This window comes from Mobula hypostoma, chromosome 1 (genome assembly GCF_963921235.1).
Source record: "Mobula hypostoma chromosome 1, sMobHyp1.1, whole genome shotgun sequence".
NCBI classification, from domain to species: Eukaryota; Metazoa; Chordata; class Chondrichthyes; order Myliobatiformes; family Myliobatidae; genus Mobula; species Mobula hypostoma.
Genome location: NC_086097.1, coordinates 249,633,811 through 249,653,013, shown reverse-complemented (window position 1 = coordinate 249,653,013; position 19,203 = coordinate 249,633,811). Strand labels below are relative to the sequence as shown.

The 19,203-nt window shown below is 45.5% G+C and overlaps 1 protein-coding gene across 7 annotated transcripts in view; it reads left to right on the top strand.

The window, feature by feature from the left end:
- The first annotated feature begins 7,183 nt into the window (after positions 1 to 7,183).
- Positions 7,184 to 19,203, top strand: part of reck (reversion-inducing-cysteine-rich protein with kazal motifs) — a 206,482-nt gene continuing 194,462 nt past the window's right edge. For 5 of the 7 annotated variants that reach the window (XM_063067016.1, XM_063066939.1, XM_063067008.1 and 2 more), the window contains exon 1: positions 7,184 to 7,277. The gene's annotated coding sequence lies outside the window, so the exon portion shown is untranslated. The remainder of the gene's footprint in view (positions 7,278 to 19,203) is intronic. The other 2 variants (XM_063066985.1, XM_063067024.1) reach the window with 2 other exon arrangements.

Below are 19,203 nucleotides of genomic sequence, written 5' to 3'. Positions count from 1 at the left end.
CCTCGATTTTAGGCGGCTGGAAACTGGCACATGATGATGTAGTGGGTGCCGTGGATCCGAGTTCTGTTTACCTTTTTCAATTTTTGTTGTAGTGTGTCTTTGGATCTCTGGGGGAGCAATGCCTGCAAGTCTGTAAATGATGTTAGTGGGTGTGGGGCGCAGTGTGCCCGTGATTATTCGGCAGGCTTCGTTAAACAATGGGTCTATTTTCTTCGCATGGGCTGATCCGCCCCACACAGATGCACAGTACTCTGCAGGTGCATAGCAGAGCGCTAGGGCAGTTGATCTAAGTGTGTGAGCATTAGCTCCCCATTTCGTGCCTACAAGAGAGAACTGCGAGAGCCAACCTTCCCTCAGAGTTTTTGGATATGGGTGGCAAATGAGAGCGTCCTATCCAGTGTTACGCCCAGGTAAATTGGAGTCGGATGGTGTTCGAGCTCCTTCTCACACCAGAAGATCTTGAGTTTCCGAGCTGCTTCTCGATTCCTCAGGTGGAATGCACACACCTGAGTTTTTGATGGATCTGGGTTCAGAGACCATTTTTCATAATACTGCTTCATTGCTTCGAGGACTGCTGTAAGTCGTACTTCAACTTCTTGGAAGGAGTTAGCTTGTGTTGCTATGCATAGGTCGTCTGCGTAGATAAACCTGCGCGTGTTAGGAAAGGTTGGTTGGTCATTTGTGTAAACATTAAATAGTAGAGGTGACAGGACTGATCCCTGTGGTAGTCCGTTCTTTTGTGGACGCCATCTGCTCTTAATTTCATTCATTTCTACATAAAATCTACGATTTTCTAGGAGGCTTCTTATTACTTTGACTGTGGTTTCATTCTTTAACATTTTAGATAATTTCAGTAGAAGGCCTCTGTGATTCACAATGTCGTATGCTGCTGTTAACTCAATGAATACTGCCCCTGTAATTTGTCACATTTCAAAGCCATCCTCAATACACTGGGTTAAGTTCAGGACTTGACCTCAGCAAGAGCGGCCTGGCCTGAACCCGGCTTGGTCTGGTGTTAGGAGATCTTTGACTAAGGGGGATATTCTTTTCAGTATGAGTCTCTCGTAGAGTTTATAGAGGGTGCAAAGCAAGGAAATCGGTCTGTAATTTTTTGGAATGTTGGGGTCTTTATTGGGTTTTAGGAGAGCAACAACTTTGGCTCTTCTCTACTTTTTAGGTATTTTTAATGATCTTCGGCAACAGTTAAAAAGGGACAGAAGCCAGTGGAGTGCTTTTAGAACCATAGAACCATAGAAACTGCAGCACAGAAACAGGCCTTTTGGCCCTTCTTGGCTGTGCCGAACCATTTTCTGCCTAGTCCCACTGACCTGCACACGGACCATATCCCTCCATACACCTCCCATCCATGTATCTGTCCAATTTATTCTTAAATATTAAAAAAGAACCCGCATTTACCACCTCGTCTGGCAGCTCATTCCATACTCCCACCACTCTCTGTGTGAAGAAGCCCCCCCCTAATGTTCCCTTTAAACTTTTCCCCCCTCACCCTTAACCCATGTCCTCTGGTTTTTTTATCCCCTTGCCTCAGTGGAAAAAGCCTGCTTGCATTCACTCTATCTATACCCATCATAATTTTATATACCTCTATCAAATCTCCCCTCATTCTTCTACACTCCAGGGAATAAAGTCCTAACCTATTCAACCTTTCTCTGTAACTGAGTTTCTCAAGTCCCGGCAACATCCTTGTAAACCTTCTCTGCACTCTTTCAACCTTATTTATATCCTTCCTGTAATTTGGTGACCAAAACTGAACACAATACTCCAGATTCGTCCTCACCAATGCCTTATACAACCTCATCATAACATTCCAGCTCTTATACTCAATACTTCGATTAATAAAGGCCAATGTACCAAAAGCTCTCTTTACGACCCTATCTACCTGTGACGACACTTTTAGGGAATTTTGTATCTGTATTCCCAGATCCCTCTGTTCCACTGCACTCCTCAGTGCCTTACCATTAACCCTGTATGTTCTACCTTGGTTTGTCCTTCCAACGTGTAATACCTCACACTTGTCAGTATTAAACTCCATCTGCCATTTTTCAGCCCATTTTTCCAGCTGGTCCAAGTCCCTCTGCAGGCTCTGAAAACCTTCCTGACTGTCTACTAGACCTCCAATCTTTGTATCATCAGCAAACTTGCTGATCCAATTTACCACATTATCATCCAGATCATTGATATAGATGACAAATAACAATGGACCCAGCACTGATCCCTGTGGCACACCACTAGTCACAGGCCTCCACTCAGAGAAGCAATTCTCTACCACCACTCTCTGGCTTCTTCCATTGAGCCAATGTCTAATCCAATTTACCACCTCTCCATGCATACCTAGCGACTGAATTTTCCTAACTAACCTCCCATGCGGGACCTTGTCAAAGGCCTTACTGAAGTCCATGTAGACAATATCCACTGCCTTCCCTTCATCCACTTTCCTGGTAACCTCCTCGAAAAACTCCAATAGATTGGTCAAACATGACCTACCACGCACAAAGCCGTGTTGACTCTCCCTAATAAGTCCCTGTCTATCCAAATGCTTGTAGATTCTGTCTCTTAGTACTCCCTCCAATAACTTACCTACTACCGACGTTAAATTTACTGGCCTATAATTTCCTGGATTACTTTTCGATCCTTTTTTAAACAACGGAACAACATGAGCCACTCTCCAATCCTCTGGCACCTCACCTGTAGACAGCGACATTTTAAATATTTCAGCCAAGGCCCCTGCAATTTCAACACTAGTCTCCTTCAAGGTCCGAGGGAACACCCTGTCAGGTCCCGGGGATTTATCCACTTTAATTTTCCTCAAGACAGCAAGGACCTCCTCCTTTTCGATCTGTACAGTTTCCATGATCTCACTACTTGTTTCCCTTAATTCCATAGACTTCATGCCAGTTTCCTTAGTAAATACAGACGCAAAAAACCTATTTAAGATCTCCTCCTTAGTAAAGGTCCAAGATGTTTAAGGAATTCATTAAGAATCCCATCTATGCCAGCAGCTTTGGTGGATTTTAGCTGTGATACTTCATCCTTTAATTCTTCTAGGGTGAGAGGTGAGAAGTTGTTACTCCCGTTTGAGAGAGCTGATTCCATCTCCTGATGTTGCTTTTTCTTTTGCCTCCATTCCTTGTTATTTGGTCGACCATTTAGTATTAGTTGGTGGGCAACCTGATTGGGTGTTACAACAGCAATTCTCTGTGGTGGTCTATTGTCTGAGTTGAGTTTCTGAACGGTTGCCCATGCCTTCTTACTGTTCTTGGACATGTCTGTGTTTTCTATCAGTTGCTGCCAACGCTGTTGTCTCTTTTGGCTCAGTAGGGACGGAACTGACTCTCCCATTTCAATTGTATCTTGATAGTATAAGTTGACATACTCATCATAACTTTGCTTGATATCACGAGTCAATCCCTGAATATATTTGGTTCTGTAGCCTCGAGGTATGTTCTGCTGCGCTGCTTTCCAAATTAGTCAGATAATTTCATCAGAACGATCAGGTTCTGTTGGTATAGTATCGATAAGTTGATTAAGGGATTCTGTGAAAGATGTCCAATTCGCTTTTCTCGGGTTAAGTCTTGGTTGGTACTTTGATGGTACAGGTCTCAGAGCGGCAAGGGATTCTACCTCGACAGGACAGTGTTGGGATTTGGGTATATGTTGGAGGACTGTTCGTGCGAAGAGGTTGGAGCTTGCCGAGGTAACAAAGGCAAGGTCTGGGTTGTATCCTTTGCTCCATCTGGCACTTGTGAAGGTAGGGGTGTTCTTTGACTCACTCAAGGCTGTTGTTTAGAGCCCATGGTACAACTTCTCCATTTACATCATCATCTTCATATCCCCATTTGGTGCTATGGCTATTAAAGTCACCAATAATGAGGTACATTTTGTCCTGGAGATCTAGGTTAGGTGGCCACATGAATGATTCATTAGGGGATTTGTAGACCGAGATGATACTTATGTGTTTTGTTTCAACTTTCAGAAGTTCCATTGAGCCAGCTTGGATGTTTGCTGTGCTCATTACTATAGATTTATCTTTTACAAACATTGCCCTTCTACAAGCTTGGCTCGGGGTGTCAATAGCCAAGTGCATTCCTGGCACATAGTTGGATGCATCAGCAAGGGAGATGAGGCTGAGTACAGGGCTACGGTAGGAAACTTTGTCACATGGTGTGAGCAGAATTATCTGCAGCTTAATGTGAAAAAGACTAAGGAGCTGGTGGTAGACCTGAGGAGAGCTAAGGTACCGGTGACCCCTGTTTCCATCCAGGGGGTCAGTGTGGACATGGTGGAGGATTACAAATACCTGGGGATACGAATTGACAATAAACTGGACTGGTCTAAGAACACTGAGGCTATCTACAAGAAGGGTCAGAGCCGTCTCTATTTCCTGAGGAGACTGAGGTCCTTTAACATCTGCCGGACAATGCTGAGGATGTTCTACGAGTCTGTGGTGGCCAGTGCTATCATGTTTGCTGTTGTGTGCTGGGGCAGCAGGCTGAGGGTAGCAGACACCAACAGAATCAACAAACTCATTCGTAAGGCCAGTGATGTTGTGGGGATGGAACTGGACTCTCTGACGGTGGTGTCTGAAAAGAGGATGCTGTCCAAGTTGCATGCCATCTTGGACAATGTCTCCCATCCACTACCTAATGTACTGGGTGGGCACAGGAGTACATTCAGCCAGAGACTCATTCCTCCGAGATGCAGCACAGAGCGTCATAGGAAGTCATTCCTGCCTGTGGCCATCAAACTTCACAACTCCTCCCTTGGAGGGTCAGACACCCTGAGCCGATAGGCTGGTCCTGGACTTATTTCATAATTTACTGGCATAATTTACATATTACTATTTAACTATTTATGGTTCTATTACTATTTATTATTTATGGTGCATCTGTAATGAAAACCAATTTCCCCCCGGGATTAATAAAGTATGACTATGACTATGACATAGGGTCGGTTGTTCAGCCTATGAGTTTCTTGCATGCACGAGATGTCCAGTTTTAAGTTTCCCAGGATTTCTGCTTTACTGTGGCTGAAGCCTTCGATGTTGTGGCTAACGATTTTCATGATTTCCAGTGGGCAGAGGGTTTATCCTTTTACCACCCACTGGATCACTTGGTCTGGCACATAATGTCAGGATTAGTCTCCTTTTGGATTAACAGGGTCACGGTGTGAACATTCCTGACTGGTCAGGAGCTACAGAGGCCTGAGGTCCCACACCACACAGTTAAGGATAGCAATTTCCCTTCAAGCAACTGGCAAATCCCTAATCAATAAAGTTTAGTGATACTAAGGCTAGTTTGATCACTTTGCAATGAAATGGACTAGTTCTGTTCTGATTGTGCTCTTCCTTGTAAACGTTAAGTATAATTTATGTTACCTGTGAATATTTATTTATTTATTAAGATACAGCATGGTCCTTCCAGCCACACCATGCAGAGATCCCCTGATTTCTTCCCAGCATCATCACAGGACAATTTACAATGGTCAATTATCCTACCAACCGGTGGAAGGAAACCGGAGCACTCAAAGGAAGCCCACACGGCGATGGGGAGAAAGTTAAAACTCCTTACAGACTAACTGCTACTTTACTGTGCAGCCCCATATTGCTTATGTACCTGTGTTGCACCTGCTGTAAGGAAAGCTCTTCATAGCATCTGTGCAAAGATATACTTCTGCAAGTTCAAGTTTGTGTTTATTTTCGTCTGACTATACAGCCATTCTCTGGACTACAGTGCACCCACAAAACATATATCTGTGTGACTGCACATAAAACACTACCACAAATAAGTTAAAATCTAATTCAAAATACACGTGAAGTGCGCAGCACAGGTAAACAGTAAACAGCAAAAAGCTCGCTGTCCTAGTAACGAGACCTCTGTGGTGACAGGGCATTCGTTAGTCTCACAGCCTGAGGGAAGAAGCTGCTGCCCAATCTGGCAGCCCTAGTCCTGATGCTCTTGCAAGAGGTTGGAGCTTGGAGAGAGGTGGGAGAGAGGCTGGAGAGTGGTTGGAGAGAGGCTGGGGGTTGGAGAGTGGTGGGAGGGAGTTTGGAGAAAGGTGGGATGTTGGAAAGAGGGGGAGGTTGGAGAAATAGGGGGATTAGGAGAGAAGGAGAAGGGAAGGGGAGAAAGGGGAGAAGGAGGAGGGGGGAGAAGGGAGGGAGAGGGGAGAGACAGGAGACGGTTGGAAAGGAAGGGAGTGGAGGGGGAATGACAGGAGGTGGGTGGGGAGGGAGGGAGAGGGGAAGGACAGGAGATGGTTGGAAAGGAAGGGAGTGGAGGGGGAATGAAGGAGGTGGGAGGGGAGGGAGACGGGGGCAGGAGACGGTTGGAAAGGAAGGATGTGGAGGGGGAATGAGAGGAGAGGGGAGGAAGGGGAGGGAGGGAGAGGGGAGTGGAGGGGGAATGACAGGAGGTGGGAGGGGAGGGAGACGGTTGGAAAGGAAGGGAGTGGAGGGGGAATGACAGGAGGTGGGTGGGGAGGGAGGGAGAGGGGAAGGACAGGAGATGGTTGGAAAGGAAGGGAGTGGAGGGGGAATGAAGGAGGTGGGGGTGAAGGGAGAGGGGGCAGGAGATGGTTGGAAAGGAAGGGGGAATGAGAGGAGGGGAAAGGGGAGGAAGGGGAGGGAGGGAGAGGGGAGTGGAGGGGGAATGACAGGAGGTGGGTGGGGAGGGAGAGGGGGGCAGGAGACGGTTGGAAAGGAAGGAGGTGGAGGGGGAATGAGAGGAGGGGAGAGGGGAGAGGGGAGGGAGGGAGAGGGGAGAGGGGAGGGGAGGGAGAGGGGAGAGGGGAGAGGGGAGGGAGAGGGGAGAGGGGAGAGGGGAGAGGGGAGGGAGGGAGAGGGGAGAGGGGAGGGGGGGAGAGGGGAGAGGGGAGGGGGGAGAGGGGAGAGGGGAGGGGGGAGAGGGGAGAGGGGAGGGAGGGAGAGGGGAGGGAGGGAGAGGGGAGAGGGGAGAGGGGAGAGGGGAGGGGGGAGAGGGGAGGGGGGAGAGGGGAGAGGGGAGGGAGGGAGAGGGGAGAGGGGAGAGGGGAGAGGGGAGGGAGGGAGGGGGAGTGGAGGGGGAATGACAGGAGGTGGGTGGGGAGGTAGGGAGAAGAGGTTGATTGATTCTGCGTGATGACGAAAGCAGTCGAGCGCAGACGCGCTGCGCGAGTGTTACGTGGTGACGTTGCACCGCCGCCCGCAAAGTTTGTGCTGGAGCCGGGGAGAGGGGGATCTGCCGGTGGGAGCGGGAGAGTGGCCGTCACCGCTCCAGCAGGTAGGAGGCCTCCGGGCCGGGGAGCTCTGGTACTTCTGGCGGACTGCCGAGGAACACACGGCGCCCGCAGTGAATAGAGGTCGGGGACGAGAGGGGAGGAAAGACCTCAGTGAGGAGGAGCGGAGAATTGGAGGGTAACGCCGGCTTTGCCCCCATCCGCATCCCCTCCTCACCCCCGTATTTCTTCCTGTGTGTCTCCTTACTGCTCTTCTTTGTACCATTGCCCCATCTGATGTGCTAAAGGCTAACTTTTTGCATGCCCCATTCTATAACTCCTCGATCCTGAAGTCAGTCATTTCAAGTTGTCATCTTCAAGTATCAGGCTCGGGTGTTCTTAATTACGAACGAGCAGGACACAGGGACACATGGAATTAATGCAGATGGGTGGGATCAGTCTAGACGACTGTGATGGCTTGCATAGAGATAACGGGCCAAATGGCATAACTGTATATCTACTTTTAACCCCAAGCAAGTCTTTATCTGCCCGCCCTCCAATAACCTCCATCCCCTTGATCTCATCACACCCTTGATCTCATCATAACCTCGAGGTTGAGTCAGTAGTGAAGAAGGCGAATGCAGTGTTGGCATTCATTTCCAGAGGAATAGAGTATAGGAGCAGTGATGTGATGATGAGGCTCTATAAGGTGCTGGTGAGACCCCACTTGGAGTACTGTGGGCAGTTTTGGTCTCCTTATTTAAGAAAGGATGTGCTGACGGAGAGGGTACAGAGAAGATTCACTAGATTGATTCCGGGAATGAGAGGGTTAACATATGAGGAACGTTTGTCCGCTCTTGGACTGTATTCCTTGGAGTTTAGAAGAATGAGGGGAGACCTCAAAGAAACATTTCGAATGTTGGAAGGCATTCACAGAGTGGATGTGGTAAAGTTGTTTCCCATGATGGGGGAGTCTAGTACAAGAGGGCATGACTTAAAGATTGAAGGGCGCCCATTCAGAACAGAAATGCGAGAAATTTTTTTAGTTGGAGGGTGGTGGATCTATGGAATTTGTTGCCACAGGCAGCAGTGGAGGCCAAGTCATTGGGTGTATTTAAGGCAGAGATTGATAGGTATCTGAGTAGCCAGGGCATCAAAGGTTAAGGTGAGAAGGCGGGGGAGTGGGACTAAATGGGAGAATGGATCAGCTCATGATAAAATGGCGGAGCAGACTGGATGGGCCGAATGGCTGACTTCTGCTCCTTTGTCTTTACAGTGGACAGATGATCTCAGAATCAGGTTTAATATCACCAGTATATGTTGTTACTGTGCAAGCAGTACAATGCAATACATAATAAATCTGTGAATTACTGTATGCATGTGTATGTATGTGTGTATCTCACTGTGCTTGGGATCCTAGGGGGGAGTGGAGCAGATACTCCAGAGGTTGAAATACTGGGAAGGGGACAGCCTCTCCTTCAGGCACCTCTACCTCCCTCCTGATGGTAGCAATGAGAAGAGGGCATGTCTTGGGTAATGGGGTGGGGGGGGGGTCCTTCGTGATGGATGCCTCCTTTGTCAAGCATCGCTCCTTGAAGATGTCCTGGATGCTATGGAGGCTGGTGGCCATGATGAAGTTGACGGAGTTTACAATTCTCTGCAGCCTCTTTCAATCCTCTGCAGTAGCCACCCCTGCCCCATACCAGACGGTGGTACAGCCAGCTAAATTGCTCTCCACGGTACATCAGTAGAAATTTGTGAGTGTCTTTGGTGACATACCAAATCTGCCCAACTCTCTAAGAGATATAGCTGCTGTTGTGCCACTTTCTCTATCCTAGGAATTTTTAAATGAAATAAGGGAAAGCTGTTTCAAGAATTGTAGGGCTAGGTAGAGCCAGAAGGAGGAATTATTCCCTGTGCAGATGGTTGTCCTGGGATTTGCATGCCATTATGTTTCTCTGCAGTTGCCTCATTGCAGAGTCTCACAATGTTTAGGCATGGAACATCAAGAAAACAGTGGAAAAATACTTTTCCCCCCAAAAGTCCAAATTGATTTTGGGAATACAATGTTTGGGAGCAATTTTTTAACAGGAACAATAGGTCTGTTGCCTCAGTTTTCACATTTCTGGATACGAGTAACATTGCAAATTCTAGGATCTTGAAAGAATTGGTTTGTAGATTGTTAACACAAAAGGTTCTGCAGCTGCTGGAAATCCAGAGCTTGTAGATTGCTGATACATTGAGTTTAATGTTCTAGAATTTATTAAGGTTCCATTGGTTTGGAGAATAGAGACTAGCTCCTCGATTTTTTTAAAAAAAGAGCAGAAGTGGGAAGCTACAGCCAAGTTGGCTAAATGTGTTGCAGAGAAAGGGATGCAAAAAAAAAGATTTGTTTTATTTAGAGCAGGGGTTCCTAACCTTTTTATCCCTTGGACTCAGACCATTAACCAAAGGATCTGTGGAACCCGGGTTCAGAGCCCCTGATTTAGAGGTACAGCGCAGAATAGATCCTTACAGCCCTTCGAACCGTACCACCCAGCAACGCCAGACAACCCCGATTTCATCCCAATGTAATCATGGGACAATTTACAATGGCCAGTTAACCTACCTGGTACATCTTTGGACCGTGGGAGGAAACCGAAGCACTCGGAGAAAACCCATGCATTCCATTTGGAGAACGTAGAAAGACTCCTTGCAGAGGATGCCAGCAATGAACAAAGTCTGATGCCCCCGAGCTATAATAACATTGCACTAACTGCTGTGCTACTGTGGTGCCCTGAAATTGCCAGTAAAACAGGGCCATTAGAAATATTAAAAGTTGTTAGGCTAAGTCGACATCGTTTTGTGCAAAGGAGATTGACACATTGATTGCACTTCTTTTGAGAAGTGATATGTGGTGTAACTAAAGAGCATATAAAGGGTCATAGAGCATTACAACACAGAAAAAGACCATCTAGTCCATGCCGAAATATTTTTGCACGAGTATGTGATGCAGAAGGGAAAAGGGGAGAAGAGGGGAGCAGTAACGATAGGGGACTCAGTAGTCAGAGGAGCAGACAGGAGATTCTGTGGACGTGAGCAGGGCACCCGGATAGTATGTTGCCTCCTAGGTGCCAGAGTCAGGGATGCCTCGGATCGTGTCCACAGCATTTTGGAGGGGGAGGGGGAGGGAAAGCCGCCAGGTGACTTGGTACGTGTTGGTATCAGTGACATAGGGAGGAAAAGCAAAGAGATTCTAAAGAGAGAATTCAGAGAGCTAGGCAGAAAGCTGAGAAGCAGGACCACCAGGGTAGTAATTTCTGGATTGCTACCTGTGCCGCACACCAGTGAGGGTAGAAACAGGATAATTTGGCAGATAAATGCATGGCTGAGAAGCTGGTGCAGAGGGCAGGGCTTCAGGTTCTTAGATTATTGGGATCTCTTCTGGGGGAGGTATGTGTTTGCTCATCGTCGACGTCAATGAGGAAGGACCTCGACACCATTATGATGATGATGGTATCGAGACTAGCGCGTGATTTGGATTTAAGTGAGGGAGAGTTGCGCAGCATCAGCCTCACTCTCTCTTCCCAATTCCCATCTGGATCCAGTGGCAAGACAGAGTCGAGACGGCTGGAGATGGGACTAGGCGCAGTGGATGACCAGGACGTCTTCTGTGTCTTGTCCTGCTCTACACGTTCCACCACGCTTGCAGAGACCGCCTTCTTGACCGTTGGACCTTCCATGGGTCTCGTCCGCTCAATCCGCCGGAGTCTGTCTTCACATGCTGGGATAGACAACTCCCTATCTCACCGAGGGTTTGAGACCCGTCGGCTACCCTCACCTGGTTTAGCCGGCTTGTCGAAGCCGTTGCCCGCGGTGTGGCCGCTGTCGCATGGGAGGTATGACCTGTACAAAAAGGACATGTTGCACCTGAACCCGAGGGGGACTGATATTCTTGTGGGCAGGTTTGTGAGAGCTGTTGGCGAGGGTTTAAACTAATTTGGTTGGGGGTTGGGAACTGTAGTGAAGGGACTCGGGATAGGACGGATGGTAAAAAAGCAAAGATAGCATGCATTCAGACTGTCAGGAAGGGCAGGCAGGTGACGGGATGTAATTGCAGCCAGCAGGGTGAGTATCAGAGCATTAGAGATGCAGAATCAAGAAAGTATTCAAAGTGTTATATCTCAATGCACAGAGTATAAGAAATAAGGTGGATGATCTTGTTGCACTATTACAGATTGCCAGGTAGGATGTTGTGGCCATCACTGAATCATGGCTGAAGGATGGTTGTAGCTGGGAGCTGAATGTCCAAGGTTACACATTGTATCGGAGGGATAGGAAGGTAGGCAGAATGGGTGACGTGGCTCTGTTGGTAAAGAATGGCATCAAATCAGTGGAAAGATGTGACATAGGATTGGAAGACATTGAATCCTGGTGGGTTGAGTTAAGGAACTGCAAGGGTAAAAGGACCCTAATGGCAGTTATATACAGGCCTCCCAACAGTAGCTAGGAGGTGGACCACAGATTACAAAGGGAAATAGAAAAGGCGTGTCAAAAGGGCAATGTTATGATAGTCATGGGAGACTTTAACATGTAGATCGATTGGGAAGGTCAGCTTGGTAATGGATCTCAAGAGAATAAGTTTGTTGAATACCTACGAAATGGCTTTTTAAAGCAATTTGTCATTGAGCCTACTGGGGATCAGCTATATTGGATTGGGTGTTATGTCATAAACCGGATGTGATTAGAGAGCTTAAGGTAAAAGAACCCTTAGGAGGTATTGATCACAATATGATTGGGTTCAACATGAAATTTTATAGTGAGAAAGTAAAGTCTGACATAGCAGTATTTCAGTAGAGTAAAGGAAATTACAGTGGTATGAGAGAGGAGTTGGCCAAAGTAAATTGGAAGGAGATGCTGGCAGGGATGACAGCAGAGCAACAATGGATTGAGTTTCTGGGAAAAGTGAGGAAGGTGCAGGATAGATGTATTTCAAAAACAAAGTGAAGTTTAAGAGACTACTAGACAGGTATATGGAGGAATTTAAGGTGGGGTTATATGGGAGGCAGGGTTTGAGGGTCGGCACAACATTGTGGGCCGAAGGGCCTGTACTGTGCTGTACTATTCTATGTTATATTAATAACAAAGAAATATTCAAATGGCAAAATAGTACAACTGGGGTGACAAGGGAAGTCAAAGCTAATGTAAAAGCAAAAGAGAGGACATACAGCAAAGCAAAAATTAGTGGGAAGATGGAGGATTGAGAAGCTTTTCAAAACCTACAGAGAGCAACTAAAAGAGTCATTAGGGAATAGCTGAAATATGAAAGCAAGCTAGCAAACAATATCAAAGTTGACAATAAAATCTTTTTCAAGTGTGTAAAAAATAGAAGAGAGATAAGAGTGGATATAGGGCTGCTAGAAAATAAGGCTGGATAAATAATAATGGGGGACAAGGAGATGGCAGATGAACTAAATGAGTGTTTTGCATCAGTCTTTGCTGTGGAAGACAATAACAGTATGCCAGATGTTGAAGGGTGTGAGGGACGAGAAGTGAGTGCAGTTATTATTACAAGGGAGAATGTGCTCAAAAAGCTGAAATACCTGAGGGTACATAAGTTACCCGGACCAGATGAACTGCACCCTAGGGTTCTGAAAGAGGTAGCATTGGAGATTGTAGAAGCGTTAATAATGATCTTTCAAAAATCATTGGACTCTGGCATGGTGCCAGACGACTGGAAAATTGCAAATGTCACTCCACTCTTTAAGCAAGGAGGAAGGCAGCAGAAAGGAAATTGTACTGATTAGCCTGACTTCAGTGGTTGGGAAGATGTTGGAGTCAATTGTTAAGGATGAGATTATGCAGTGCTTGGCGACACAAGACTAGATAGGACAAAGTCAGCATGGTTACCTTAAGGGAAAATCTTGCCTGACGAACCGGTTGGAATTTTTTGAGGAGATTACAAGTGGGATAGATAAAGGGGATGCAGTGGATGTTGTATATTTGGACTTTCAGAAGGTCTTTGACAAGGTGCCACACATGAGGCTGTTTACCAAGTTAAGAGCCCATGGTATTACAAGAAAACTACTAGCACGGTTGGATCGTTGGCTGGTTGGCAGGAGGCGGCAAGTGGGAATAAAAGGATCCTTTTCTGGCTGGCTGCCAGTGACTAGTAGTGTTCTACAGGGGTCGGTGTTGGGACCACTTCTTTTTATGCTGTATTTCAGTGATTTAGATGATGGCTTTGTTGCCAAGTTTGCAGATGATATGAAGATTGGTGGAGGAGCAAATAGTGGGATGTAAGGAAGAACACTAGCAGAATGCTTTTTATTGCTGGAGGAACTATATAGAAAAGTAGGGGGGGTTCAAAGTAAATATCAAATTAAGTATACCTTCAGATTAAATTTTTTGCAGGTGTTCACAGTAGAACAGAGAAATACAAAAGAAGCAATGAAAAACTACACAGAAACAAACTGACAGGCAACCAAAGTGCAAAAGAAGAGAAACAGTGCAAATAAATTTAAAAAAAGTAAATAATACTGAGCAACACACATAAAAGTTGCTGGTGAATGCTGCAGGCCAGGCAGCACCTCTAGGAAGAGGCGCCTGGCCTGCTGCGTTCACCAGCAACTTTTATGTGTGTTGCTTGAATTTCCAGCATCTGCAGAATTCCTGTTGTTTGCGTTTTTAAATAATACTGAGGTTATGTTTCAATATAGAAGCAATTGGTGAGGTAATCTAGAATACTTTATACTTTATTGTCACCAAACAATTAGTACTAGAACGTACAATCATCACAGCGATATTTGATTCTGCACTTCACACTCCCTGGATTACAAATATTAAATATTAAAAATATTAAAAATAGTTAAAATTAGTAAATATTAAAAATTTAAATTATAAATCATAGGAAATAGCAAAATGGAAAGTAAGGTACTGCAAAAAAACCGAGAGGCAGGTCCGGATATTTGGAGGGTACGGCCCAGATCCAGGTCAGGATCCGTTCAGCAGTCTTATCACAGTTGGAAAGAAGCTGTTCCCAAATCTGGCTGTACGAGTCTTCAAGCTCCTGAGCCTTCTCCCGGAGGGAAGAGGGACAAAAAGTCTGTTTGCTGGGTATAATATAATATTATACAATATACAAGACTGTTCTCTTCATTTGAAAAGGTGTGTTAATGTTTCAGAAGATGTTTAAGAGGTTTACTCAATGATATCTGGAACTGGTTGGTTGTTAGATGACCATGCCAGCCTTGTGTATGTGTGAGTTTAACAGAGTGAAAGGTGACCTGATTGAAGCGCATGTCCTGGGCTGTCTTGAGAAGATTAATGCTGGGAGGATGTTTCCTCTGGGAGAACCTGTATCTAGAGTTCACTGTTTTAAAAGGACTTGCCCATGCAAGACAAAGGTGAAGCAACTTTTTTTCCCCTGAGAGCCTAGTATTTGTAGCTCTAAGAGAGGGAAGTGTGTTGCAGAATCTGCTTATTTTTAAGACAGAGGTAGATTGATTCTTTGTGAGCAAAGGGGTGACCAATTCCTGGGGACAGGCAGGGATATGGAGCTGAGATTGGATTTGATCAGATCAATAGCTTTTAGAATCATAGATACAACATGGATACAGGCCCTGAAGCTTATCAAATCTGCATGGACCTTCAACCACCCATTACACTAATTATACGTTAATCCCATTCTCCTGGCATTTATCAATTCCCTTATACTGCCGTTCATATTCCCAGGGGGCAGTATGCAATGGCTAATTAACTGGCACTTCTTTGGCATGGAGGAGGAAACCAGAACATTTTGGAGGAAACCTTTGTGTTCGCAGGAAGAACGTGCAAACTGTACACAGACAATACCTGAGGTCAGGAGTGAGCCTGGCTCTCCAGCTCTGTGAGGCAGTGACTCTGCCAGCTGCACCACTTGAGCCCTGAGCACCCTGTCGCTGTGTGGCAGAGCAGGCTTGGAGGGCTGAGTAGCCTAATCCTTGATTATTTGATTGCTCGTAGTCATGGTTTGAAGTTAAAGCTACAATCTGACTAAAGAAAAACTATAGAGGAAGGCTATCCATCTATCCCTCTCCACCTCTCTTTCCCTTATCCCTTCTGGCCCCACGTTACCCCAGAAATCCCCTGATTTAATCCTAGCCTAATCATGGGAGAATTTACAAAGACCAACAAACCTATCAATAGGTCTGTCTTTGGACCATGGGATGAAACCGGAGCACGCGGAAGAAACCCACGCAGTCACAGGGAGAACTTATAAACTGCTTCCAGGCAGTGGTGGGAATTGAACCTGGGTTGCTGGTACTGTGAAGAGTTAGGACAACTGCTATGCTACCGTGGGAGATCCTTCTTCTTCAGCCCACCCCTACTGGGGCAGAGACTGCCAACAGCAGATCGCTGTCCTGGGCTGAAGGTTGGTCAGCCCTGTGGCTTCTGCTTTCACCACACAACATCATATGTCTTCAGGGTGAAGATCCTTCCTCCCACAGGTTTGGGGTCTTGGGAGTTTCTGTAGCACTGGGCATTAAGGAATGGGGTTGCTGGCCCCATGCCCCATCCTCCTTTCACAGTTGGGCTTGGGACTGTCCATGGCAGATTTATTATAAGATACTGCAAACTTAATCTTTGGAACATAGAAGACTGAATGAGATTTGATAGCGGTATAGAAAATTATGAAGGGTATAGATAGGATAAGTGCAAGCAGGCCTTTTCCAATGAGGTTGGGTGGGACTGCAACTAGAGGTTATGGGTTAAGGGTGAAAGGTGAAAAGTTTAAGTGGAACATAAGGGGAAACTTCACTCAGTGGGTCGTGAGAGTGTGGAATGAATTGTCAGAGCAAGTCGCCCATGCAAACTCAATTTTAATGTTTAAGAGAAGTTTGAATAGGTATATGGATAGTAGGGATATGGAGGGCTGTGGAGTTGGTGCAGGTCACTGGGAGTAGGCAGTTTAAATGGTTCAGCATGGACTAGATGGGCCAAAGGGCCTGTTCCTGTGCAGTACTTTAATAATTTTGTAATGCTGCTGTGAATTGGTATTTGTGTCCCTAAAGGAGAAGTTCATAGCAAGTATTGGCTTGATGTACTTTTGAGATATGCAAACAAAATGATTCTCTCGTGAGGGAAGATTGGCTGGGGATGAGACAGTTTTGTTTTTGAAATGTTCGTGTTTGATTATTATTTGCCAAGTGTCCTCTTTTCTGAGTTTGTAACACTTCTGTGGTTTTGCCTGGTCACAACCAGAATTTGTTTATGCCCCTTCATGTGGGAACGGTTCGAATCACAGAATTGGCAGAGACATTTTTGTTTTAATTTCTGTTTACCATACAACTAAATCCACAGAGGAAAGTGAAAAGCTAATACTTAGTGATCTAAAGTTTTCCATTAATTAACATTTTTAACATTGCAGAGTCTCACAGTGTGTGTTCTGTGTTGCTCTCTCGAGCATTGTGGCCATGCTATGTTGGTGCCAGAATGTGTGGTGACAATTGTGGGCTGCCCCAGCACATCCCGGTCATGTTTTTGTTAGCATAAACAACACTTTTCACTGCATGTTTTGATGTGATTAATAAATCTGAATCTGATTCTAAGGGCAACAGTGGGTATCAGCGTGCAGGTAGAGGATTGACCAAGCATTTATCTAGTGAATGTCTTAAACTCTGCATTTGAATGTTATACTTTTGAAGTATGCAATATTTGAAATCCCCTTTTTGCCGAAATCCTTCTTCACAGTGTCTTTATGTAGATTCATATAATTTGATTCCTTTCCTCTTCTCATCTGCCCATAACTCCCCACCCCCCCCCACGTCCCTTTCTCCCATGGTCCACTCTCCTCTCCTATCATATTTCTTCTTCAGCCCTTAACCTTCCTCACCCACCTGGCTTCACCTATCACCTTCTTCTCAACTCCCCACCTTTTTATTCTGGCATCTTCCAACTTTCTTCTCAGTCCTGAAGAAGGGTCTCGGGTCCAAAAGGAAGACTATCTTTTCTTTTCCATAGACGCTGTCTGACCTGCTGAGTTCATCCAGCATTTTGTGTGTTGCATTGGATTTCCGGCATCTGCAGACTTTCTTGTGTTTATAGTATGCTCTGAGTTTAAATAGTATACCAAGCTGAAGTTATATGAATTGATATGCTTATAATATTTCTGAAAATTCTCGAGGCACTTGCACACAAGAATGTCAGAACCTTTGGCACTCTGAGTCTGTCCTACTGTTGAATTATGACTGATCTACTGTTCAATTTCATTTACTTAAATTTACTGCATTTTGATTTTGTGAGGTGTGGGTAAGCCCTACTCACAAATCCCTTTGACAGCTGGCGAACCCCCATCCTTGTTGTTTGCTAATACTGTCAAGGATTTCCTTCTGAATATGTGGGATTCAGAAAAAGAAGTTTTTTTTGCAAACTGGGACGCCGTGGTAGCGTAGCAGCCTGGAAGAACTGTTTGGGGCCCTGGCTGGCAGTGAGGGCATTGGTGTGGCACTTGTTGCAAGGATAAGTACCAGGAAGGCGATCAGTGGGGAAGGACCAGTTTGAAGGTTAATTGGTCATTGTACAAACGTAAATGGTCCTGTGATTAGGCTTGGGTTAAATTGATGGGTTGCTGCGTAGTGCGGTTTGGTGGGTCTGTTCTGTGCTGTATCTCTAAACAAATAAAGTAAACATTATCAAATTAAAGAAAGTAAAGCTACAATGTTAGAAAATATTAATTAAGAATCAATAATTCGCTGCTGTTGTTACTGCGCGATCGGGAATCTTTCGGAGGGAAGGCCTCAAAATCCCCCGCTTTGCCTGCTGTTGGTGACTCAGATTGAGGTCGAATCGTTCGGATAGAGATGGCGCTCAGTAATCGGTGTCGGAGAGCTGATCGGAGGCTCAAAGTTTTCGGACGACTCAGAGTTGGACTGTGGTCAGGCATGGCAGGGAGAGTTTTTCTTCCTTCTCCCGTCTGCGTGAGATGTGGGACATTTGAGAGACTTTGAACTTTTTACTGTGCTGATGGACTTCTTCATCAAGTTATGGTATTGTTGCACTGTTGTAACTATATGTTATAATTATGTGGTTTTGTTAGTTTTTTTCAGTCTTGGTCTGTCCTGCGTTTTGTGATATCACACCGGAAGAAATATTGTATCATTTCTTAATGCATGCATTACTAAATGACAATAAAAGAGGATTGTGTGAATTTAATAATCTAATTAAGAACAGTAGCGTAGCAGTTAGCGTAATACTATCACAGTGCTAGCAAGCCAGATTCAATCTTGCTGCAGTCCGTAAGGAGTTTGTACGTTCTCCCTGTGACCATGTAGGTTTCCACTGGGTGCTCCAGCTTCCTCCCAGTTCCAAGGACTGCGGCTTAGTTTTTTTATTTGTTGGGATACAGTGCGGAACAGGCTCTTCCAGCCCTTCGAGTGGCTCTGGCCAGCAATCCCTGATTTAACCCCAGCCTAATCATGGGACAACTTACCCGGAGGAAACCCACGCATTCCACGGGGAGAACGTACAAACTGCTTACAGACAGTCGTGGGAAAATTGGTCACATCAGTGTAATTGGGCAGCGCAGGCTCGTTGGGGCAGAAGGACCTGTTACCTTGCTTAATCTTTTTTTGAAAAAAGCTATAAAATCAATCATTAATAATAAAAATACGGCAAGTTCCATTTTTTTGTGGCCTGATGATAATTACTTTTGAAATCAGTGGCCTTTAAAATCCATTCCTGGCACAAGCTCTGAGGATGAAAACTGCCACAATTTACGCTGAGAAATACAGATTTCTTTTAAGATTACACGGTCATGCTGTGGAATAGTTTCTCTATATCTGTCAAATCCTGCTGGCATTTGAAATTAAATCCCCACTTAACCAGCTACGTTCAAGTTAGTACATTAAATTTAAACCTGTCCTTGTTATTCAAGTCAGCCCTGGTGAATTTGTGCTGTTCTTCCACTAAGAGCAATATTTTGTCCCTTGAGTGTGGTGCCCAGAAATCTCTAATAACTGAAGCAAGCTTCCT